This window comes from Camelus ferus, chromosome 2, assembly GCF_009834535.1.
Source record: "Camelus ferus isolate YT-003-E chromosome 2, BCGSAC_Cfer_1.0, whole genome shotgun sequence".
NCBI lineage: Eukaryota > Metazoa > Chordata > Mammalia > Artiodactyla > Camelidae > Camelus > Camelus ferus.
Window position 1 is genome coordinate 9,192,588 of NC_045697.1, and position 26,333 is coordinate 9,218,920.

Genomic DNA, 26,333 nt, shown 5'->3' on the forward strand with positions numbered 1-26,333 from the left:
AAGGGCTTTTTAAGTGCCCCCTTGTCTCAAGGTAATAGTTTTTATTTTTGTGACTTTCCATCTGTAACTCCACTTAGAATGTACAGGATTGGCTTACACATAGAGCCAAAGGCTAACTTGAAATTTGCAGGGCAAGTGTGGTCCACCAAAGATGTTTAGAACAACTACAAAAAGTAAATTTAAAAAGGGGAAAAAAATGACCAAAGTAAATGGTTCATGGGGGTAGAATTTAAATTGGTAGCTTCTTCTGTTTGGTTATTTTGAGAAGACTTTCACTTTATGCATTTGGACAGACAGAGAAGCAGTTATGTTTTTTTCTGGGTTGGGCTCAAGGAGTAGCTGTGTAATAGAGGACTTCCAGTCCTGAGAGCCATCTGCAATCCTGACAAGGAGAAGTAGTTTGTATATTCTGAGGTAGAAGAAGGGAGTAGGGAAAGACAGGGCATGTGGCTGGATGCACTGTATCTAGAAATTCTCACCTTTAATTCCACTGAATTTACATCATGAGGCTAGGACATTACATAAACTCCCAACTTAAAGGTAAAGATCATTGGTGCCCTTGTCTTTTGTTTCTTGTTCATTATAGGGAGGCCAAGAATAATTCTTCACACATCAGTGTCATCAATTTAGGATCCAAATGGCCAGGTGTGCATGGTTTGGTTGCCTACTGAAAACATTTTTTGGAGATTTTTAAAAAATAATGTATTTTCATGTTACCAAAATATGTAGGAAAAAAACAATGAATGATGGAGAAAAAAAAAACAAACCTATAATCTGAGAGGCACCAATGTACTTTTGTCTTTTCCTCTCTGGTCTTTTTTTCTTATTATTTTTTACTATGTCTTTTATCCCTCAGGTCTTTTGAACAATGAGGTATGTTTCTAGTTCGTATCCTCCTTTAGAAAAGAAGTATCAGTTGGTTGATGCTGATGAGAGAAATAAATTTGTTAACCTACCCCTGTCTTGCCTCTTCTGTCCCTGAGTATGTAAATTAAAGATATGACCAAAGGCTGGTGCAAAAAGTCAGAATATTGAATTCCTTAATTTGAACTCAAGGAAGGTATGTGGGTTGGAGAGCTCTCTGGGGAACAAGAGCAGAGCTTTTGTTTGCTTAATAACTGGAGATGTTGAGTTACCTCATTAGGCCCATGCAGGTTTAATGATGCTTTACTGAGGGTGCACTGGAAGGTCCCTGCAGAGGGCAGAAATTGTTTTCCTTGAAGATTTCTAAGGCATTGTAACTTCTTCTCTATAATTGCCCCATTTGGTTTTGACTTTCTTTTAATAGCACAGGCCTTTTCCTAAACATTTTTATTTTCCATCTATCATCGTTCCTCTCACACAGTTCTCAGCTGATTTTTCTTGCTGCGGAGCCTATAATCACTCAGCTCTCACTGGGCCCTGCACTCGTGGAGAGCTGGGGATCGTGAGATTTTCTCCTGTTGACCCCTTATAGCACCCAATGGCTAATCATGATGACAATCCCTGCCAGTTCCAGGACGTGACAATCTAACTGGCTCTTTTATAAGCATTTTCTCAGTCTATCATCACACACCTGGGATGAATGCAGGAGAGGGTTTTTTTGGGGTAAGTGGTACAAGGGGAAACCCAAGCATTTGGGACAATATTACGTTTGGAGGTAAAGGTACTTCAGCACTTGTCTTAAAACTTTCTTAACTTTGTGCTTTGCCTTTATCTCCTCTTTCATTTATCAGAAAGGATCCATTGCCTAGTTAGACAATACTCTTCTCTCACAGATGGTTTTAAGGTTGGCTTTTGTAGCTGTGTGTTTAGCATGGAAAAGCTGGAATTATTTCTTATGTGTCATCTGTGTAATCTTGGTGCTCCCTTACCTACTGATGCTGGATTTATGCTCCACATAGCATCCCCATTGCCATGGTGATCTAAAGTGGCCTAATCCAGAAAGAGGGAGGCTTTCCAGGACTGAACCATCCAAAAGTTCAGACAAAAAGGTGAGATCATCAGATCAGTCCTTTGGGAACAAATGCCTCTGAATTTAAAGCACAAGTCACATTTCTAGACTTACTCTTGTAATCTCCTGGGATTGCAGCAAGCAAATGTGCTGTTGGGATATCAGAACTGCTGAAATAGAATTGGATTGGCAAAGGTAATTTAATGGGCAATGAGACTGGTAAATTTTTATAAATAAAGCAAACATCTTTTTCCTTTGAATTGAGCTGGACATATTGCAACTTCTGCTTCTATGACCCATCCATGCACCAAGATGTCAACCTTTTCCCTTAATATTCTACAAGGCACTCACTGTCTTATCCTTGACAAGTCCAGGGAGCCTTACTGAAAGCTGTGTATGTCAGAAAGGTGGGGAAGAGGTGTTGAGGGCTTCTGGTAATTGCTATGATGTTATTATCCCACTTCAAATGAGCCTGAGAGCAATTTTCCTGCAGTTCATAATTGGTCAAGAGTAAAAGATGGAATTCAAATCCAATTCTGCTGTGAGGCCTTCTAACTCTGAATCCAATTTTCTGTCCTTTCTATCCTTGTTGCCACTTACATGTAGAGTGTTCACTAAAGGTTTGTTGAACTGGGTTAAATAGAACTGCAGGGCAAAGGGAGTTTTAGATCTGCCTTTCCAATAAAGGACAATTTCCTCTGGACCAGATTCTCAGCTTTCTGTTCTGCCTCTGAGTTCATTTGATAAGAGACTTGATTTGGGCTTGTTTTAGCAGATAAGTTCAGTTAATATTTACTTCAGGAAAGTGGGATTAGTGAAGATAGGTGGAGAATGAATTATACATTCTCTGAGCAACTGAAGGTCATTAGGAAAGCATGCAGCGGTCAGAGATTTCTAAGTGAGACCTGCACAGAGAGGATTGGGGGCAGTTTCCAAATGTTCTGGCTTTTATTTTTCAGAGTCATTTTGGAAGTGGTGAACTGGGACAATTAGGCTGTTAATTCAAATAAAAGGGAACTTTTTAATACAGAAAGTGACACATGCTCATGTAAATACGGAGAAGGCAGCCACAGAAGGCTGGTGGACAGGGCAGGCAGTCGGAGTGGGAGAATCACAGGAGCTGAGTATTTTGCTGAGTCAGTATATTAATAACCCAGGAAAAGGGACATGAGTTAGGGAGAATCAACTCAACTAGCAAAACAGACCCTAGCAAGGGCAGTAATTCTAATGCAGAGTCCAAACAGTGTGTGCAATTCAGGTAGCTTTTTGATAATATTAGCACTGGACATTTGTCTCCAGAGGAAAAGAACATCTCCTGTAGGATGAAACTGGAGGTCAAAACAGGGCGATACCAATAGCTACTAGGTCATCCTTCATCCTCCTGTCCCATAGTCCAGGCACTGAGCTAAGTACTTCGCATAGATTAGCACATTAAATCCCCCAAATAGCCTTAAATGTCAGGGACAGTCATACAAAATTTGCAGATCAGGATAAACTGAAATTTTAATTTTTTGCCCCAATTCATATGCCCAAAGTGGAGGATTATAATGCAAACTCAGATTCAGTTGATGTTGAATTGTTATTGTGTATCATGTATCAGAGTACCTAAAAGTGCATGGCATGCTTCTTTCGAAGGGAAAACATGAGGGCTAGGACGAATGTTGTTTCAAGAGTCCTACAGAGAGATGGACTAGAAGCATTACAATTTGAGGCGGGGAGGTTATGGGTTTCCAGAGTTCATTTCTATCACAGGACAAACTCAACCATTTGGAGAGGAACTATCCAGACCTCATCAGCTGATGGGGTGGAGGTTAAGGATCATCTTCTTTCTCTATTTAGAACTGACTGGCTCAGGAAAAGGGTAAACATGTTCAGGTGGGTAGAGTGGATGCTGCTCCAGTAACAGAAAGCTGGTGAAAACAAAGGCTGAAGAAAAAAGATGATCTGGGTGTCACTCACTATTCATTCAACAAATATTTGTTGAGTGTCTGCCATTTACCAGGTAGTGTCCAGGTGTCAGGACACAGTACATGATGCAGGGAACAAAACCATAATTAAAAGGAGCAGAAGCTTTGGTGGTAGGCAAATCCCAGCATTGTCACTGACCAGCTGAGTGACCTTGGGCATGATACTCGACCTTCTGAGTCTCTGCCTCTTCTTCAACATGGACATAAAGGAGTCCATCTCTGAGAGTTACTGTGAGAAGTAACTAAGATGATTCATGTGAAATGCATGGGTCATGGTGGACACACACTAAATAGTAATGATACTTCCACTCATTACTGAGAACTTAACTCTACTGAGAAAATACATGTCTAGTTTTTTTTTTTTCATAATGTAATAAGATGTCATCTTCCTTGTGCCGCTTTCTAAGTATTCTATAGAATCTAAATGTTTCATCTTGTTTCCTGGAGGACACTAACATATCAATGGATTTCTTGGGTCTTAAATTCTACGTTTCTGGGCTCTACTCATCCTCTACCTCCCTTTTTCCTTCTACATAGCTTGGCTAATATATGGTTAAATTTATGTGTCAACTTGACAGAGCCACACAGTGCCTGGACATTTGGTCAAACCTTATTCCGGTTGTGTCTGTGAGAATGCTTCTGGATGACATTAATATTTGAATAAGTAGTCTGAGTAAAGCAGGTTGTTCTCCCTAATGTGGATGAAGCTCATTCAATCAGTTGAAAGCCTGAGTAGAATAAACAGGCTGACTTCTCCCAGAGTAAGAGGCCACACCTTCTGCCTGACTGCCTTGAGTTGGGACGTCAGCTTTTTCCTTCCTTTGGACTTGAACTAAAACATGGGTTCTTCTTGTTTCCTGAACCTGCTGGCTTTTGTACTGGAACTACACCACTGGCTCTCCTGGTTCTTAGGTCTTCAGACTGGGACTGAAAAAGTGCCTCTCATGGGCCACCAGTGTTCAGCTTGCTGGCTACAGATCTTGGGACTTCTCAGCGTCCTTAATGGCATGAGACAATTCTTTATTTTAGATAGATAGATAGATAGGTAGATAGATAGATAGATAGATAGATAGATAGATAGATAGATAGATAGATATAGTAGATAGATAGAAATAGTAGAATATATCTCTATCTATCTCTATCTATCTATCTATCTATCTATCTATCTATCTATCTATCTATCTATCTATGTATATATCTCTACTGGTTTCTCTGGAGAACCCTAACACAGTTGAGGATGCTGAAGTGTAGAAATGGGATCTTCCTAAGGTCATGCTAGTTCCCAGGGGAGAAAACAGTAATTTCCAGCTGTCTTGGCTTCCAGGCCAGGGAACCTCCTGTATATGTCTTCACTTCATGCTTTCATTCTGCCTCCCAGTAATAAATGCTACTTCAAAATTAAAGAAGAAGGGAATGTAGATCAAAGATCTTCACAAGTTAGATGGGATCTAAATTAGGCAGCAATGATGCTACCTAGACTGAGAGAGAAGACGGGCCCTGCCAATGTCCGAGGGGAGGGGACTGGCTTATTTATTCAGCACACGCTCTGTACAAAGCACACTCACAGCTCTCATCTTTTAATTTTCACGGAAATCTACCTTTGCCTCCATTTTTAGATGAGGTCATTTCTGAATCCAATGCTTACATTCTCACCACGATGACAAACTCACTCCCCGAAGCCCAGCAGAGGAATGGATGGAATGCCCTGGAGATCCCTTTCCAAAACTCTGAGTAGGAGAGATGCTGAGGGGGCCTGAGGATGTGTGAGATGGCCAGGTTCAGCTTTTCACTCTGATTCTAGTCTTGCCTCTTTCCCTCTTTATCACCAGCCCCATATGCCTGTGTGGTGCACATGAGTCTGGGGAGATGCCAGGGCCTGGCAGGCAATGCCTGTTTTACAGCCAAGCACACCTGCTTTCTGCAGCCTGCCAAACCCTTTAGCTGCTGGCTCCTGGGCTGGATGATTATTTCTCTTCAGATCCCATGCCTACTTCCCTTTCCGTGGAAGAAAGAATCCTCTCTCTCTGCCTCTCTCTCCCCTTCCAACCCCTCTCTTCCTCTCTCCCTCTCTCCTCTCCTTTCCTCTTTCTTTTTGGTTCGATTTTGTTATTCTACAAAGATTAAAAAAAAATCCTCTCTCAAACTTTTGTGCTGTAGTTGAAACTTGTAGACAGGACTCATTCTATGTAAAACCTTATGCCTCTGGACTCCCCCTTTTGATCCTTAGTTTGGTAACCATTTCCCTTTGCTGCTTTCTCTTCCTGCGGAGTGTTTACCAAGCCCTAAACACTGATGTTTGTTCTGACTGGTGCTCTGCTGTTGTTCATGCAAATAGGATTTCCGCTTCAAACGTGGTTTTAATTTAATGGATGTTCTGGTTGTTTGTCATGGAAGCAAGATCCTGCCAGTAGAACATTTTCTTAGCCAGCTCTGGTAACTCCCCAAGTTCTCACAGTTACTCCAGTCATTTAGTCTTGTTATATAAGGCCCAGATATTAGTGAATTAAAACCACTTTGATTATATGCATTAAGTTCATAATCTGTAACATTTTTACATACACATATAAATGCATTTTTATCATAGATTTTTAAAAGGTTAAAAATAGAAATAATTTTTCAATGTTTAGTATATAAATACATATATGCACATATGTTCATACACAGATGTATATATGTGCATACTTAATATGTATATATACTTCAAAGCTGTGAGTCTGCAATTACTTTATACTTGTATTCATGAAACTAATGAAGTCTTTTATTTACCAAAAAAAGCCAGAGAGCTAGATCCTGGTGCCCAGTTTCATATGCAGAGAGAAGGATCAACAGTAGAAGTCTGGAATTGTTAGGATACTGTGTGCTTGGATGAAAAGGGGTGTGTGCACAAAGTCCATAAACAATGTAATATACAGTTGGCCCTCCATATCTGCAGGCTCTGAATCCACTGTTTCAACCAACAGTAGATGTAAACTATTCAGAAAAAAAATCCAGAGATGATTTAAAGTACATGGGAGGAAGTGTGTAGGTTATATGCAAATATATACCACTATACATGAGGGACTTGAGCATTCACGGATTTTGTATGAGGGTGAGGGGAATAATTCTCTGCAGATACCAAGGGATGACTGTAGGGGTCAGGAGTGTAGTAGAACTAGAGACATGCAGAGGGTGTCAGGGGTCAGCCCCAGGGGAGCAGAAGAAGAGAGTCTCTCATTAGCTCAGTATAATTTATACTGAGATAAGACCACTTAAAGTTAATCCATAAAAATGGGATCACAGATATTGGAAAACATAAAAGCACGTTTGGCTGGGATAATGTATGATAAATAAAACTAGCAACCATGAAAATAAATTCATTTATCATATTTAGAAGTGCAAGTTACATGCGCAATTATGATTTAATTCTTAGAATGAACAAAGAAAGCATCAAGTGGATTTCATTGTTTTTGAGGTGGATGAATGATTTTTATCAAAAGTATATGAGATCAGAATAAAATATTCTTCACTCCCAACTGCCCTTAATACCATGACCTCAAAGAGAGTACTGTTTATAGAAAGAATATTTAGTACTTTACTCAAGTACCAAGAGCCTTTCTTAATCTTTTGGTAATCAAATTATTTTCTCCTGAAAAACTTTAGGGTTATCTTTGTAGTTTGTCCTTTCTTCAATTGTTAATTGATTTAGCCTGGCACTTTCTTATCTATCAATGATTTTAAAGGAGAAATGGGACCTTCTCCAAAATCACCCATCACTTTCATCAATTTAATGAAATTGTTTGCAAATTTTGCAATTCTTTTGCAATTACTTGGTATTGTATTCCTCAAGTTGGGACTATCATATCAAAAGAACAGAGTAATTTATAACACCTGACAATCCTTAAGAGTCTAACCAAAAAGACATTGATACAATAGATCAGAATGAATGTCAACGTTAAAAGGGAGATACATGTGATTAGTGACTCATGTTATGCATGGTTATTTCATTCATGAGCATTCTTAAAATTATTTTGACTTTTGCTTTCCTAGAAACTGTATAACTGTGGGAACAAGGACAGGGAGAATTGAATAAAATATAACACCTTTGGTCAAGAATTCTGTCTTAAGGGCTGCGTTATAGTTTGGAAGCAAGAGGGAAGGAAGTGTTCAACATCCAGAGATACAGGAAATAGACCAGAAATAGAGAAAGTCAGAAATGGCTTATTCCACAGGCCCTGGGTGAGGCCTTTCCAGAACCTGGTTTCTGCTGGGGACTTATGTACAGGTGATGGACACCTTGGAATTATAATAATGCCATAGATTGTGTTCTCTGGGAAAAAGGCTGAAGTGGAGATTAGCAGGCAGGAGGTTTTATCAGGGAGTGCTCTTAGTATCCACATCTGTGGCAGGGAAAGGAAAGAAGGATTTGGCAGTGGAGAAGTTGCAACACAGTCTTATCAGAAGACTCAGTGAAACTTCTGAGGCTGAGATGACTTCAGAATTATTCTGTGTTGAGAATGAGGGATCCAAGACCAGTTTAAACCTTCACATTAAGCAGTCATATGTGCAGACAGTCCCAGGGAGGTCATGTGAGTTCAGGGCAGGAGCCTTTGTTAGCAGAGGCAATTCCTATAAGATACTGATGGGTGAGGCTGTCTGCCAGGACAGTCCCTGAAGCTTGGGATGATAACAATAATAATAATAACTCATATTTATTGAAAGCTTACTACATGAATGTGTAGTCACTATTCAAAGTCCCTCACTTAAATTCTTTTTTAAAGAAGAATTATTCTAACAAACTTGTAAGAAAGATGCCATTATCATCCCCACTTGAAAGACGGGCAATTGAAAGATGATGCAATTGAAGTTTAATGTGTAGGTGGAAGAACAGTAAGCCTACTGTTTACAGTGCAACACTCTGCCCAAACCATCAGCATTTATCAAACAACTCTGTGTAACGCCTCCCTAACCACCAAAGCAAACTGCATAAGCTATCTTTCTACAAGTCACGTAATCCTCATCTGGCACATTGCTTTTCTATTCTTTCTTTTCATTTGTTAAGGGTGCCTTACAGAGTATACTTCTCCTCTCTTATTTCCTATAAGGGACGGATGCATATGAATCCATATTACAGAGGGGAAAATTGAGGTTCACTTATTCATTTATCTCTGACATTGAAAAGTAGCTAATCAGCATCATTATGTAACAAGAAAGGTGTGAGTTTAGGAGGAATCAGTAATAAATAATTTAGACAAAGTCACTTCCCTTAGCAAGGTTATAGCCCAGGTACTCACAGAGATAGACTTTTCCAGTCATAGATGTGACAATGGGCAAAACCAGGACTGATACTGGGACATGTTGACTCCAGAATCTCTGTGCTTGCCTCTGAATCTTGCGTCTTTACTACAACTTCCTCTCACCTGGACACAAATGGAGGGGCTGCTCCTGGGAAATTTGCTTTGGGCTCTCCAGTCCCCATGTTGAAATCCTACATGGCAAAGTCACCCACTCAGCTGTCCTGACCTAATGCTTGAGTTGTCTTACCTTAACGCTTAATGCTTTTCACTGTCAGCCAACAAAATCAACAAACACAGAAATAAAGCTAACTGGAGAATAAATAGCCTCATTTACAATCAGCCTAGACAGTTTGAATTTTGGATAGATGATTTCAGTGCAACATCCACCCACAGGCAGAAGCATGACCCGAAAAATCTTTAGCACTTCTTTCCCACTCCGTGAGGCTGCCATCTCTCCTTCAGAAGAGAGAGGACTCACTGAAGTGGGGAAGCTGAAGGACAAATGTAGGTGATACAGATTTTTAGAAAGATCTGAACCAGGTTAGTGTAGAATGGATTTCCACAGGAATTGATCCATTTCTGTGCACAGTCATTACCGTACAAAGTGGATGCCCCAGAATGAGGACTTTTCTCCTTTCCTGCTTGAGGTTTTCTTGGCTGATGGAAGTCAAGTGGATTTACAAGTAGTTTCCTTAATCTCTATGAATACATTTCAGTTATGACAATTGTATAAATCTTTCCTCCTCAGCCATCTGAGCTAAAAATATAAAAACTATCAATACTTACCCAGCAAATGCAAGAATATAGACATCCTGGGTCAGGAAGATGGGAAATAGCCACTAATTCTAATACATCGTGTAACTGCAGCTCTGTCATCATTTATGAAAGTTTTGTTTTAATGCATTATTTTTATCCCTTTCACATATATTAAGCAATTAAAAATAATGGTATAAGTTCTACCATTATTGAGGTCCTACTATGCACCAGGAACTTGCAAAACATTTTATATGCACCACTGTATTTATCCTTCTACATCTGAAATCAGATTCTTTACTCAGAACACTTAGATTTTAGAGGTAGAACTAGAATTTGAGCACAGGTGTGTATGTGACTAGAGATTGTGATTTTCCCTGATCACATTGGCTGTCCAGAATTGTTGTCCATGTGCACATAGTTGTATGTGTCTTCATCTCATAGGTTTTCTTGAGCATAAGGAAGGGCTTTCAGAGGCTGAATGGTAACAACTATTTCTTGAGCTCCTACCATTGCCAAGCACAGGAGTTGACATTATAAAGGAAGACATAAAACAGACATTGTTCTCACCTGCAAGCAGCTTACAATTTGTAAGGAAATAGTACATTACCATTTACAAGCACTATGGCAAAATATAACTTATATTTTTGAATTTCGTCATTCCACTCACCTTGTGAAATAGAGAAGAGCAGGTATTATTCACCTACTCTGGAATATCAGTTGCCTCACTTGTGAAGTGGATTCCCACTTCATAGAGTATCTGATACAGGATTGCAAGTGCTTTCATACATGGTACACATTACTTCTGGTTCAACGGAATTTCATGTTTACATGTGCAAAAGTTAATAAAATTAAATTAAAATTAAATTTTAAAATATAGATTCAGTATTGTGGGAGTGGGAGAAAAGATAAGGAAGGAAGAGATGAAGGAACAATATACAATTCTAGTGCAGGTCTTCTTTGTATGAAGTGTTCTGTATATTCCAGTTTTGCAGAGAGAAAGAATAGGTAGAGAGATGTAAAACATTTCGCTCAAGATTTCATAGGTAGTAAGTAATACAGACAGGAATGAAATTCACTCAAACCTCGTACAGCATCACATAACCAGCCACAGGGAAGGGCATTCAGAGGAAGAGGAGGTTTTTCTGGGGCTCAGGGAGTATCGCAGTGTCAGCTCTCAGGACAAAGACTAAATTCCTCTTTTCTCTCTAAGTGCATGTCATCGTTCAGATTGGTAGCAGGCAGCAGTGACAATCAAGGGATTAGCTTTACATAATTATGAAAGCTTTTTTTTTTTTGGTTCTGCTAATATCACTGATAATTGGATCAGACTCTGGATAGAATAGACAATAAAGACAAGTATCCTAGCACAGATGTCTTATATTCTGTTGCTAAATATAAATATTAACAAAGAAAATGCACTTCCTTCCATTTGGGGAAATCAGTGCTTGCCACACAAAAGCTTATTACAAATCAGAGAGTTTATTTATAGGTAAAAAGTGAAGTGTTCACAAAAGTGAAGCCTAGAAGTGGTGATGGTCTCTAGTTCTGATTTCTGGGTATTTTTGGCTCTCTTCTTTCTGGTCACATGGGAACTTCTGGTGCCTTTGAAGTTAGGAAGAGCTATATGAATAGTTTTAGGTCGAGCTATATGAATATTTCTGGCCAATGAATTGTGAGCAAAGGTGCTAAGGAACAAGTATTCAATTACTAGTGTGAGACCCTTCAGTCTCTCATTCTTTCTGATATGTTGACTGGTAATGTGTGAGATGGTGACTGCTTCATCAGGTCGGATTTCTGAGTGATTTTAATGAGAAGAGCCCCCACCCACACCCTTCCCCTAATGACCTGCAGTGGATATGTAGCATGAGTAAGAAATGCATGTTTCTTATTTTCAATATTGAGATTTTGGAATCAATTGTGCTTATTATCTACCTTAGTCTAGCCCGACTGAAATAGGAATAGTCATGGGACACACTCAGTACAAACGTTGATATTTTTTCCCACAGTCTTCTTTATTATAAGCCTTTCTTGTGCATCCTTTTAAGAGTGTTTCTTGAAGTCTTAAATAGCAATCCTTGCAGCTGAAGAGTACCTTCTTTTCTTTTCCTGAGATCATCTCTATGCCTGTTCCTAACATAATAGATTCAGAAATAGAGAGACAAATCTGAAAGTGTTATTTGTAGACACATTTTGGATTGTGGATGATGATAAAATCTGTGTTCCTACTGTGTGTGGAATGCATACTAGTGATAGGTGTCACTTAACACATGGTAAATTTAAGATTTTTTACTTCTGAGAGAATCACGTGGGCCACCCACATCAGTCAGTGGAATTACTACATAATCCTGAATTTCAAATATTATTGAGGAACTTTGTTTATTCTGGATTTTGCCATCCTAGGAAGTATAATAAAGCATAACTTACTGACCTTATATTCACATTTTTATATGAAAGTAGGCTACAAAATCATAGTTTTATATGATTTAAAACCCAATGGCTCAAAATTGAGAATAAAATCCATAGAAAAGAAAAAATCATCTTCAAGCAGTTCAACTATAAAAAAAAAACAATCAACAAACACACAAGAAAACCTTTCATTCTTACACACCTCAGAAACAAAAGGAAAAAAGCTTTTTTTTCCAACAACTTATAAATCTATGCAAAAAAACCTCAAAAATATATATCTGTGTATTAAACACTTAGCTGTTGACAAGCAGAGGTAATAGCCACCAGGAATTGAAAAGCTAAGCAGAGAGCCCTTTTGAGAAATGAAATCCTAAAATAATGACACACAGGAGAAGCAATTTTTAAAAAAGAAACCTTGGCAAACTTCAGAATTTGAAAATAACTTTTCTTAGATCTTGGAGAGAATTATTCAAGACTGACAGAAAACTAAAGTATACATATAGGTAACTGGCTAAGGTTATCTGTTCAGCATCATTTATTTGCAGACAGTTTCAGACAGATAATTCCTTGGTATGCACACTCACATATATAAATGGCTGTTTATACACACACACACTCTCTCTCTCTCTCTCTCTCTCTCTTTCTCCTTCTCTCTCTCTAATCCTTTCTGATTTGACTTTATTTTTATATGTATCATCCTTTGTTCTAAATTTTTTGTGTATTATTTAAAGACATTTATTATATCCATCATTGTAAATTTCTTCATTCTATTTATTTAATACTTTTTGCTTTCCTATTCAATTATATCTTACAGTACCTGAACTCAGTGCCTTTTTGTACATAAAATACCCACAGACACATTTAAAAAAAGATATGTACATGTATATTCAGCCCTAAATAATGTATAATAATTTTCTTTATATCTTGAATGATTCTTGATATTTTTGCATTTCTTTCTTAATCTTTATCCTTTATGCAAAAATCACCTATAAATGACTGGTTATAAAGAAAGATTTGGTTACCAGTGATAAATATTATAAGACCTAGAACATTAACTCCCTTTCCTGACCATCAGCCTCCTGATACCAAAGCAGCTTTTTAAGTAGCCCTGTTGTCCTTTTTGACTCATGCTGAGTTTTCAGTCTTTGAAAATTCACCTTCTCTCTTAATTGCAGTTCTAATACCTAGTTCATAGAATTTTTAAATTTTGAACAAATGGCTAGAAGACATAAGGTGTTGGTTATTATAATTGTTATCTTGCTCCTTCTCCTTTTCCTGGTTCTTCTCCTTATTATCTGCAATCTTTGCATCACCAACTTCTTCACATTATTCATGTCTCAGGAAGAGAGAGGGAGAGAGTTCCTTCTCAGAGAAGCCCTCCCTAATCACCTTAGCAAAGAATTCCTTATGTCTGGGGACTCCTCTCTAGACTAGAACTATGGTTTACTAACATCATAATATTTTTCACGGTCTGAAAGTTTTTTTGTTTTTCATGTACATGACTATTTTACTGACAAGAAATTTGGTTCTATGAAAGCATTTTTTTTTCTATTCTGCTTACTGTCCCAATGCTTAGAAAAGTGCCTAGTCCTAATAAGACTTCAGTAAGTATTTGGTTAATAAATAAAAATAAACTTTAAAGTTAAATCCTTTTAATTCCATAATCCACACTTTCTCTTAGTCAGTAACATTTCATAATTGCATGCTATAATTCTCCAGGCTATCCAAAAACTATAGTAGTGCAGTAGCATTACCAAAGAAAAAAAGAGTGATTCTGACTGGTACATTTTAAGATAATATTTTGACTGGATCTTGGAGAATGAACAGACTTTTAACTTGAGGAAACCAGGCAGATAATAATAAGAGACAATTTATTGCTAACAACTCTCACACAAACATCAGGCAGGAGGTGGAGAAAAAAAAAGGCAGGATTTCTAACATTCCCCTACCCAATCATAGGCTAATGATAGATTTGAAAATATAATAATCAAGAATATAATAAAACCATCAAACTAGTGCAAAATCAGTGACATATATTACAAAATATATCATGATTCAATTCATTCTGCAATAAAATAGAAAAATGAATCTTTTTTTTTTGTTGTTGTTGTTTTTTTTTTTTTTTTTTTTACCAAGATAGGAAATAAAGACAGAATAAAACTATTACCATTGATGATATAGCTTCAGACTTGGCATCCTAGTAAGTTGATTATATCAACACTAGCACAGATTTTATATCCCTGGCTCATGTATTTCTAATTCTATAGTTGCTTTGACAATCCAATAATGATATATTGTTCCTTCCTCAGTAATTTTGGATTTCTTAATAATGATGATCAAATAAAGATCTTTCTTTTTATTTTATTTAACTTTTTCTAATTGATAGAATAAAATAATCAATATTTTGCATTACCAATAACTTCTATCCATTTTATTTGTGATTTGTCTCTCTTCTGCATTCTATTTTTGGTCTCTCATCTTATCTGGTTAAGAAATTTTAGGAAAAACTGAACAGGAGTTACTCATTTCCCAAAGTTTAAAAAGTCAGTACCATGGATAGCACCACAGGCTGCATCACTGCCTTCACATTTAGTTACGTTAGACCAATTTTCCTCACTTGTGTCATTCTTCCTTTCTCTTTGCTCAATCCTATTTTCCTCTAACACAAATTCTAATTGTGTACTGCTACAAGCTTGCCTCATGAATACCACACAAAGTATAGTTTGATACCATGTCTTATCAACCTAGTTGCACTTATTTAGCTTTATTGTTTACATTCTTTAATTTTGGACACTTATTTTGCAGTACCAGGATTTGTCAGGTAAAAAGAAGTACGTACAATTCTTAGCAGGAAAATACCAAGTAAGTGGGCCTTTGTCAAAGTTAATTCAATCAAGAGGTATTATTAATCATTTAAACTGTGGTACGTTCTGGGGAAAGATGCTGAGAGAGAGGGAGAGGGAGAGGGGGATGGGGGTGGAGAGAGAGAGAGAGATGAAGAAGAAGGAGAAGAAGGAGGAGGAGGAGGGAGGGAAGGAGAGAAAAGGGAAGATAAATAAAAGATACAATCTCACTGACAACGGGTACTCTTATTATAAAGAGAAGATTGACATATGCAAAATTATCTATCACATTGGATCATCTGTGATTAGTACCATGTTAAAACAAGCAATGAATTTACTAAATATGAATCCTTTACAATTTTATATAATTTTAAAACTTATAGCTAATGTTCTCATATACTTAAAACTTAATTAAAAAAACAGCTCTGTAAGATCAATATCCTACATAACATACCTTATTTTATAAATAAGAGGAAACAGTGAGATCAAATGACTTGTCTGAGTTCTTAGAACTAACAAATAAGATGTTTGGTCCTAAAATCTAAGTCTTACTATCAATATTTCCCAGTATTTGCCTATTTTTAAGATGTATTCCTTCTATGATGTTTTATTCATATTTTAGCTTCAGTTTTTTTGCTTATCAGCTTATCATTCCAAGTTATCCTTTCAAGAAAAGGAAAATAGTACTGGTCTTGGTTTGTGAACATTTGTGTAATATAACCTGTATAAAGACATAACATTAAAAAGTTATATTTCAAAACCACATAAATTCATTAAAATACTTTTAATTATTGTCTACATGTGCAAGATACTATGATAAGCACTACAAATTCTAAGTTGAACAAAATAGAGCTGCTCATATTTAAGAGCTCAAATGTGAAGAGACAAAGAATATTATTCATCTACTCTTACAGAAAAAAGCACAGGGTATGAGTCAGGAAAGGCACAGCAGGAACCATAATTCAGCACAGATGGTACCCTGTACTTGCAGAACTCTGAGAGTTTGTTAACTTCTTTGTTTTGTGTTCAGGACTCTCATTTGTCTCACCCTAGTCCTAGCTTTGGTGGCAGTGATGCTAATTCTGTGATATTGCCACCTGGAATATACATGTATATAAACCATCGGCCTTAGTTTTCAAGAAAGGTAGTATGAGAGTGGAGTAGAAGAAATAATACAACAACTTAAGTTATGTATTGATAAGCTTCTTGATGATCATGATTTTACTTTCCCACCACTGACTCCAGGTTACTCCTATTCACTGTCAAGCCCTTAGATGCAGCTTATTCCTTGTAGGGTGGCCCAAATATTTATTTCTAAATAGTTTATCTTTGATAGATTGTCATAATTTTTTATTGAGCAAGACTATTGGCAACGGAAATGACTCATTGGGTTCTAATCCGATTTCTCCTTTTTCCCATTGGGTAGAAGCATCTTAATTTCTCTTTAATTAATATAATCAATCCCCTTGTAATAATCACCTTCTCTTTCAGTTCAGTACTATGGGGAACAGAAATAACCAGTGCATTTTCTTGGCTTTTAAGTTAATAGGAACTTGGCTGTTCTCCCTGTGGGAAACATTTTTTGCTTAAAGAATACAATAATTGGGATTCAAAAACTCTCTAAGTGAGTTATGGGGTTCTAAGAATGATTTCTTCTAATTCCAGTACTAGTTCCCTATCTGGCTTTGGGGAAAATGACACCATGGGATGGTTATTGGTTTAAATCACATATTAGATCATGTAAGACAACATTCATACATGTGAGTGTCCTCTTCCAGCTAGTGCTATAAGTAAGCTTTAGATAGCAGTCTTGGCAGCAGGGAAGGAGGCTATGTATGAGCCCTACAATTCTATTGGGCCAGATGTTTATGAACAAAGAATTACATGATAAGATAAGCAAAATTGCATAAGCAAAAGCATTGTTTCATTTAATTTGCCATGTAATGAGATTCTTAGTTGGAAAAGATGTTATATGGGGCACCAAAGTGATGAGATTGGAATTCTGTAAGTCCATAAATCATGGTGCTGTCAGAGCATGGTAGGCAGTAAATCCCTGTCCAGAATAAGATTCTCAAATATCTATTCCCCCAAAACACAAATTATTATCTCCATGGTGGAAGAGGTCCAGTGTAATCAAGTAGCCATTAGACCACTAGTTACAACCTAAAAGCATACCACCTCACAAACACATTTTAAATGTTTCATCTTCTCTTCTGAGGTTTCCCTGTTCCTGCTGAGATGTGACGGATGACTCAGGGTCCACCCAACCATGAAGTGCAATTAAATTAAAACTATGTGAGTGTAACTTTGACCAGTGGAAGTCAATGGAAAATGACAAAGTCAAACATCAACTAAGGAAATGAAAAATTATAGCTTTTCATCCAGTTTCCACCTGATGTTGGTTCACAGACCCAGTCAAATGATTAAAAGCAGAGTCAGAATCCTTTAAGCAAAGACCCTGTAATGCCATCACAGATATATAATAAATATCTCTTTCATAATTTCATAAAAGTTCTTTTAACTTCCAAGGAAACTGTGCTCTGGGAATATTTGAATTTTTAAGACTTTTGGATACAAGGTTTTCATGACTTTGGTGCTGACACAATCTAGAATTGTCCTTATGGTTCTCTGGTTAGACTGGGAGCTTACAGAAGCCAACCAAAAATGGAGTTTGCCCCAAGTCCATTTCCAATTGTGTTTAATACATTTGCAGACCTAGCCTGTGATTATATCCCTGGTCTTTTAGTCTGTAAGTATGAACTATATATATATGTGTGTGTGTATATATATGTGTGTGTATATATATATACACACACATACACACAGACGTATATATGTATATATATGTATGTATATATATGTATGTGTATATATATACATACATATATATATAAAACAGCTAATAAAAACTTTATATTGGTTCTTTGTCCTGTAGAGTAAATGTTATTATGGCATATATGCATATTGATTACTAATATTAAATATGACTTAGCTGGTGAAACAGGAGACTAGAGAAGGTATACAAATGTAATACTGGAAACAAGGAGTTTTAGTAAAGTGATACATATATGAACAAATGGGATTTTAGCATATGGTGTAAGTCAAGATTTTTTTTTTATGGATACACTTTTTTTTCCCCAACACCACTATTCAACAGTCCTTTTATTTTATTTAGCTCCAATGTGGCACATCACTCCTGTTATATACTAAATTTAACATGAATAAGGATCTGTTTCTGGAGTTCAGTCTATTCCATTCTGTCCCCCACCTGCATCAATACAATATATTCTCCTAATTGAAACTTTATAGTAAGCATTTGTATTTTAAGCCCTCATCTCAGTTCCCTCTTCCCATTGTTCCTTTTTTCAAAAAAAATTTGATTATGTGGATCAGTTTGGATTTAATTCACTTTACAGTAAAATTCTTCATTTACGTTAGTATGCTCATGTATCAGTTTGGGTCCAATCAGGAGAGAGAAACCACTTAGTGAGGTGAACACTGTTACAAGTAAGAAAATTAAAGTTTTTATCAAAAGACTCTTGGAAGAAAGTGAATATCCAAGTTATACACTTAGAGAAGACAGGGATATCTTTTACAATAATAAAGGATTGATGTCAATATTATACAGTAAGAACATTGATAACCCAACAGAAAAATGTATAAGAGACACAAAAATGCATTTCATAGAAGAGCAAACACATATTTGGTAAAAATATGAAAAAATAGAAGGGGGATAGCCTCCCTTATTAGCAAATCAATATTACAATGACATCATTTTATAGCTATTGGATTAATGCAACTTAAATGAAATCACAATACAATATGTTGAAAAATATTTTTTGTATAATTTTTATGGACATGTAAGATGATAGAATCACCTTGGAAAATCGCTTGATATTATTTCCTAAAATTGTCATACTTTGACTCAGAAAACCCAGTCCTAGACTAATGCTGAAAATAAAACCCTTACTTATTCATGAGCAGAAGCCATATATAAAAATGTTTATGGCAGTGCTATAATAAATACTATAATGAATACTATAATGAAAACCTAGAACCAGCTTTAAGTCTATCCTCAGTGGAGTAAGTGAATAAACTGATAGAGTCACACAGGAATATTATGCAGGCTCAAACTACAGAAACAGTATAGATGAATGGTTAGTACCATAATATTAAAGAAAAAAGTAACTCTCAAAAATTACTTACTACTTAAATTTTTAAAAATGTGTGTGTTTTGCTTATAACATTTAGCAACTCAAATAGAAGGCAGCATGCTAAAAGGAAATCAAGGGAATGATAAACACAGGATTCTGACTGATATTTACATCATGTTAATGGAAACAGTGATCTGGGTTGATGAGAGAGCCTTGCAGAGGTGTAAGCTATTATCAAGGTCCTAGTTTGTGTTTTCATCTTGGGTAGCCATATGTTCATTATATTATTAAAAATAGCTAAAAAATCTAAATAAAATTGGAGTAAATAAAAAAGAGTAATCACCTAATATAGTGTGGACCCAGGGAAATTCTTAAATCTTAAACATATTCTTAGATCAATTTCAGAGGATTATGATAAAATGTCATATAGTATGGTATTTCGGAACATAGGCTCTGATATATTCAAAGCCTGAAATTAACACTTACTTAGGTAAAATTTCTAATCTCTCTTGGATTCAGTTATCCTACAGCTAGTAGTACTTTCTTTTTAACAACATGAATGATAATTAGTGCCAAACTCAAAGGGTTGTTATAAGGATTATATAAATGAATACTTATCAAGTACTTAGTATGCATCCACAGTAAGAACACAGTAAGTCAACACACATAAGTGCTCAAAAATGATTTTCCATTTGTTATCCCATTTAAACCTCACAATAAACATGCAAGGTTACCCCTGTTTTACTTATGACATTCATATTGGTTACTTTCCAAAGCCTCTTGGTTTAGGATTTGAACTCAGATCTAATGGGCACCAATGTATCTCTTGCGCTTTCTTATACATCTTCCTAACGTATTAATTTGTTATGATCATCAGATCTGATTGGGGACAGGAAAGGCTAAGTTTGAATTAAAATGGTTTTAATTTAAATGTAAGTAATATCTACTTTTTCAGTTTGAACTTTATTATTGAAAACGGTGGGGTCACACTGAACAGATTTTATATAGTTTTGCCATTTAAAGTAGGATGAGTGATCCAGAGGGAACCTTAATTCAAAAAGATACATGTTCCCCAATGTTCATAGCAGGACTTTTTACAATCACTAAGACATGGAAACAACCTAACATTCATTGACAGATGACTGGATAAAGAAGTTGTAGTATATTTATACAATGGAATATTACTCATCCATAAAAAATAATAAAATAATGCCATTTGTGGCAACATGGATAGCCTTGGAGAATGTCATTCTGAATGAAGTAAGTCAGAAAGAGAAAGAAAAACACCCTATGGTATCACTTATATGCAGAATCTGAAAAAAAAAAAGACTAACCAACTTATTTACAAAACAGAAACAGATTCAGACATAGAAAACAAACTTATGTTTACTAGGTGGGAAGGGAGTGTGAAGGGATAAATTGGGAGTCCGAGATTTGCAGATACTAACTAATATATATAAAATAGATAAACAAGAAGCTTATACTGTATAGCACAGGGAACTATATTCAATATTTGGTAGTAACTTATGGTGAAAAAGAATATGAAAACAAGTATTTGTATGTTTCTATATGACTGAACTATTGTGCTGTACACCGGAAATTAACATAGCATTGTAAACTGACTATACTTCAATTAATAAAAAAAGTAGGGAGAGTGAGTATACTTGTCCCCGAGCTTGGAGAAGTGAGTTATTTCATTGATAGAAGGTAGGGCAGAACCATTAAGATTTACTTAGATTCCCGATACTTTTGGTTGCAAGCCATGTTGTCTGAGGACACTTTCCAGGAATTTGCAATTGGTTGAGACTGTTCTCCATGGCCTGCTGAGTTCTGAGAAACATGCATCAATAGGCAATTGTTCACAGTGATCACATTTCACCTGAAAATGTTGTAAAATACAACTCAGTGTGAAAGGCTGTATCTCATAGAACCATTTTCAGATTTAATCTTTTTATTACTTACAAACTGGGAGCACATTCACACATACATACACCTTTACTCAGAGCAACGGAAGTCAACATTTTCACAGTCAACAGACTTCACGTTCAACAACCAACAGAAAAAAATACCAGCTTCACTCAGTCCCTTGAACACCAAGATGAGTTTCTCCAAACTCTGTGGTGGGCTTTTTTTTTTTTTCAGTTAAGAATAAAAAGATCACTACCATGGAATGAACAAAAAGCAATTTTTTTTTAATAGACTGAGGAGTTTGGGATCAAGAATTTCTTTCTGATCCAACCTAAGCCGATGAGTGGCATGACTGATGGGAAGATACTGGATTAGGCGTGCAACTCGAATCAAAACACGTCTGTATTTTGGAGCCTCATAGGTTCTCAAAAATCAGTTGTTTATGCATGTGAGCCCCTAAAGGTGAACCATGGAATTCTTCCTTTCAATTCTCTCATTTTGCAAAAGAAGATAGAGAAACAGAGAGAAATCTCAAATTCCTGGACTCAGTGTGACTCTGAATACGATGTCTTTTCTGTTCCACCAAAGCAGTAGCAGAGATTAAGAACGTTTGCTGTCCTCTAGCCCTCAGAACGGCAGTCCACGCTGTCACTTCACGTCTCACTTCCTGACAAGTATTCTGCGAACAGTATATTGTCTAACAATCCAGTTGGCAGATTTGGGGTTGTCATTCCAGACCCCATCCTCTGTGGCACTCTCAGCATCTCTCTGTGTGTTGACTTCTTATCTTTGTCTCCCATATACGTTAAGTTTTATTTTAACTTAAGTAAAACCTGCCACAGGCTCTGTTTGTGAAGTCAGTATAGCTTCCTTTATTTTCACGTTCAGCTCTTAGAAGGACCTCTTCCTTGCTCATTACCTGACACCTCGCCACAGTTTTGTTTTGTTTTTGTTACTTGGTTTCACTTCATTTTGTTCCTTTGCTTGTCTGTTTTCCCCCCAGATGTAAGAGTTACGTGTGAGGTGATTCCATTTTTCAGCAGTGCTTTTGCCTCAAGACTTTTAGCCTCCATCTCTTTGGAAATATTCCGACCACGTTTCCACACCCTATGCTGGAGGAGGGATGAATTGTTCTGTGAGGGAAATAATGGGGTGGCATGCTAGTTTAGACTGGGGGTGCACGAAGAGCCTCCTTGTGGAAATTACACTAAAGTCTAGTGTGGAGAATGAGGATGCAACCAGGTGAAGATAGGGATAGAAACATTCTGGGTGCAGGGACCAGCATGTGTACAGCCAAGGCTGCAGGGATAGAGAAAGTAGGCTGTAGGAAATAAGAGTGGAGGGTAGAAAGTAAAGCGGGAAGTGGAGTGAAGAGATTTATTTCCACATGATCTTCTTTTTTGTTGTGCTGACCTGTCCCCCATCCACCATCACCTGCTTCCATACTTATCCACATCCTTCCCCCAAAATAGAAACACAGATCATGGATCACCCTAGAATGAATAGCCCAATTTCCTTCCTCCCTAGGTGAATTTAGAAGATTCTTCTGCATGGTTTCTATTTCCTGGCTCCTGAGCATATCTCATCATAAAATTTTTCAATTTTATTTGTAATCTTGCTGTATGGAGGTCATGTTCTGCTCACCTCCATGAACCCAGAAAGGCTGAAAGCAAGCACAAAACCGAGCCTTCTGATTTGCCTTTAGAAGGTGCCCCTGGGCACTCAATCAGGTGTGCCTCCCACGTGGATGTAGAAATGGAGAAAAGAAAGCCTCTGTTCTGCGGGCTCACTAGGCAAAAAATAGAGCCCTGAAGGGGCTACGGCTGGCATTCTTGACCCTCCATCCCAATCTGGGCAGTAAGACAAATCACTCCTCCTCTTACAGAGAGGTCTGAGTGAGAGGTGGATAGAAGGGGGAATCCTTCTAACTGATACTTGCAGGAGGCCCCATGCCTCTACCTGTGGCATGGAAGGAACACAGAGAGAGGGAAATGAACTTTCTAGACAGACAGCACATGCTCTGAAGATCTTTAGAAATCGTTATTCACTTGAGATAAGGGTCACTCATTGCACTGTCTTCATTCGTTTTCATTCATTATTTTTCAATCACGAAATCAACTCCTAAAATACATAAGCCCTGATGTAGGCACAGGAGATGCAAAGATGCATGAGAAGTCGTCCATGCATTAAGGTTTCCACATAACATGGGGAGGGAATAAACACTGATTTTGTTTATTACAGAGAAAGATCTCTGTGGGAGAGTAAAAATGACCTTTTGCTAAAGAATAATCCAGAAGAGATAGAGAATGGACCCTCTGCCCTCATCACAAAAGTAGCTTAATTGAATGAGGGACATCATAGGTTATTCGTGGGGTTTTGAACCAGATTACCTGGGTTCAAATTCTAGCTACATGGATCACTTTGGGTAAGGAACTAACTACTCTGTTTCCTTATCTGTGAATAAAGAAAGTAAAATGAACTCTTCCATAAGGTTGTTTAAACACCAAATAAGATAGAGCATGTAAGGCTCTTGGCAAAGATCTTGTATATAACATGTACTCAATGCATGTGTGACTTTAAAAAGTAAGTGAATAAAATGGAAGGGAGAAGCTCAAAGTAAATTCTATTTACTGTCTTAGAATAAGAACTGACCACTGCAAGCAGGAACTTAGTCTGACCTTTTGTAGCTCCCCCACATTTGCTGTTCTTATAGTATTCTGCCCTTTTCCCTGTAGTGATTACTCTGAAAAGGAAGGTTTTGATGGACTTGCGTTAGAGACAGTTAGGCAGTGAAAAGCTAAAGGTGCAGCACCCTGTTTCACAGTGTGTTTTGCGAAAGGCTGACTCCCAGGACTCAGAGCAAGGGTAAAAATGGCGGCCTATGCCTTTTCTCTTTCTGATCAGTAATTATGTCTTAATTCAGTGAACACCCCAATGTTGCATTGATTTCATCTGACTTGCTCAGTGGTGGATTTGATGAGAGTAATATCCGTGTTCATTTTCATTGTTTTGATTAATAATTAAATCTTCTTTACATCAAGAATTTCTAATGCAATAGTCATTAATTTTATGTGATTTCTACCAAATGAAGTTTATTCACATCTATTATTTCTAGTTCTAAGCAGACTCCCTTTTTGAAAAGTTGCCTTTTCATTTTTCACCTGTTTTCTTCTTTGAGATATGTTTTTATTCTTTTGGACTATATCACAATCTCAGTTTGTACTCATTCAAAATGATCTGAAGGGTTGAAAAGTAAAACACAGTTGAATTCAAAGTCTACAAAATGTTAATAAATTTTCATCAAAAATATAATTAAAATTAATGTATAGAAATCAAAAGATGAAAATTATGTTTGTTTATTTTTCAGTTTTCTTCTAAAACACTCAAAATTTTAAGTTGTTAAAATTTAAACAAAATATCGACTTATAATTCTTTATGTCAAAATATCAAAAATTAAATTTAAATTATTTAAATAAAACTGAATTTTTCAATTGAGGTATAGTCAGTTTACAATGTTCTGTCAATTTCTGGTGTACAGCACAATGTCATACATGGATATACATATATTCATTTTCATGTTCTTTTTCACCATAAGCTACTACATGATATTGAATATATTTCCCTGTGCTATAGAGTATAAACTTGTTTATTTATTTTATGTATACCAGTCAATACCTGCAAATCTCAAACTCCCAGTTTATCCCTTCACACCCTCTTCCCCCCTGGCAACCACAAGTCTGTATTCTATATCTGTGAGTCTGTTTCTGTTTTATATATAAGTTTATTTGTCTTTTTCCTTTTTAGATTCTGCATATGAGCAATCTCATATGGTATTTTTCTTTCTCTTTCTGGCTTATTTCACTTAGAATGACATTCTCCAGGGCCATGCATGTTGCTGCAAATGGCATTATTTTATCATTTTTTATTGCTGAATAGTATTCCATTGTATAAATATACCACAACTGCTTTATCTAGTCATCTGTTGATGGACATTTAGGCTGTTTCCATGTCTTGGCTATTGTAAATAGTATTGCTATGAACATTGGGGTGCAGGTGTCTTTTTGAATTAAGGTTCCCTCTAGATATATGCCTAGGAGTGGGATTGCTGGATCATATGGTAAGTCTATTTTTAGTCTTTAAGTCTATTTTTAGCCTTTTGAGGAATCTTCATAATGTTAAAACTGAAATATTTTGATTGTCAAGTTAATTAAATGTTAACTTTTTTTTCTTTTTGGTGATATGCTATTTAGTGTTCTAGTATGTTATGTTTATCCAGTTACCAATGTAAATAATTGGTGTCATGCTTCATGCCTGTTACATCTACAATGCAAACATATAAAGCTTTCAGAGCAAAATGAATTGCTTAATACAGAGAAATGCTTCCTAGCTGTCCTGAAGAACTGATGTGACCACCTCAGTGGCTCACATTTACCTCTGGAGCCAAGAGATCCAATATGAGCACAAAGCAAGAAAATGAATGCTTTGTGTCACTTTGTCATGCTCAAATCTCCTGCATTTGTACTCTCTGCAAGAAAAGACTTCACAAGTTAATCAATTTGTCTGTTCCATGCTTTAGTTGCTCCTGCTGCTCACATCCTGCAGCATCCATCTGTGATGTTGGCAGTAACACAGCTGCAAACCTTCATTATGTTCAGATGCACTTACCTTTTTTGAGGACCCAGGGTAAGAGATGTGGAGAAGCATTTTCCTGGGACTGAATGCTCACAGGAGTGGAGGTTCAGGGTGAGGGATCATGATGTGTCAGAACTGAGAGCTGGATGGCAAGAAGCAGAGGTGATGGTGATGTTTTATTTTTTTAATAAATGCATCTTTTACTGTGTGTGCAATATATAGCACCTTCTAAAGCATGGGGCCCAGAAGAGAAGTCCTTGTTGTCTCCACCCAAAGGCTACACAGGGAGGTGGGACAGTGACCATACTCAGGGTGAAACAAGGGTTCATCTTCAATTTCATCCTGCAGACAGCCAGGAAGGAAGGAAGTAAATAAGTAAGCAAGAAAACTGTGGAAAGCTAACCTGTTTTAAGAAGTGGCCTCAGTGATATTTGACATGAACATCAAAATAGTTTCAAGAC

The 26,333-nt window shown here is 36.8% G+C and overlaps 1 long non-coding RNA gene across 1 annotated transcript in view; it reads right to left on the reverse strand.

The window, feature by feature from the left end:
* Positions 1–26,333, reverse strand: part of LOC116667985 — a 75,284-nt gene that overhangs the window by 2,747 nt on the left and 46,204 nt on the right. Inside the window, exon 2 of the long non-coding RNA XR_004324995.1 lies at positions 25,906–26,014. This is a non-coding gene — a long non-coding RNA (uncharacterized LOC116667985). The remainder of the gene's footprint in view (positions 1–25,905; positions 26,015–26,333) is intronic.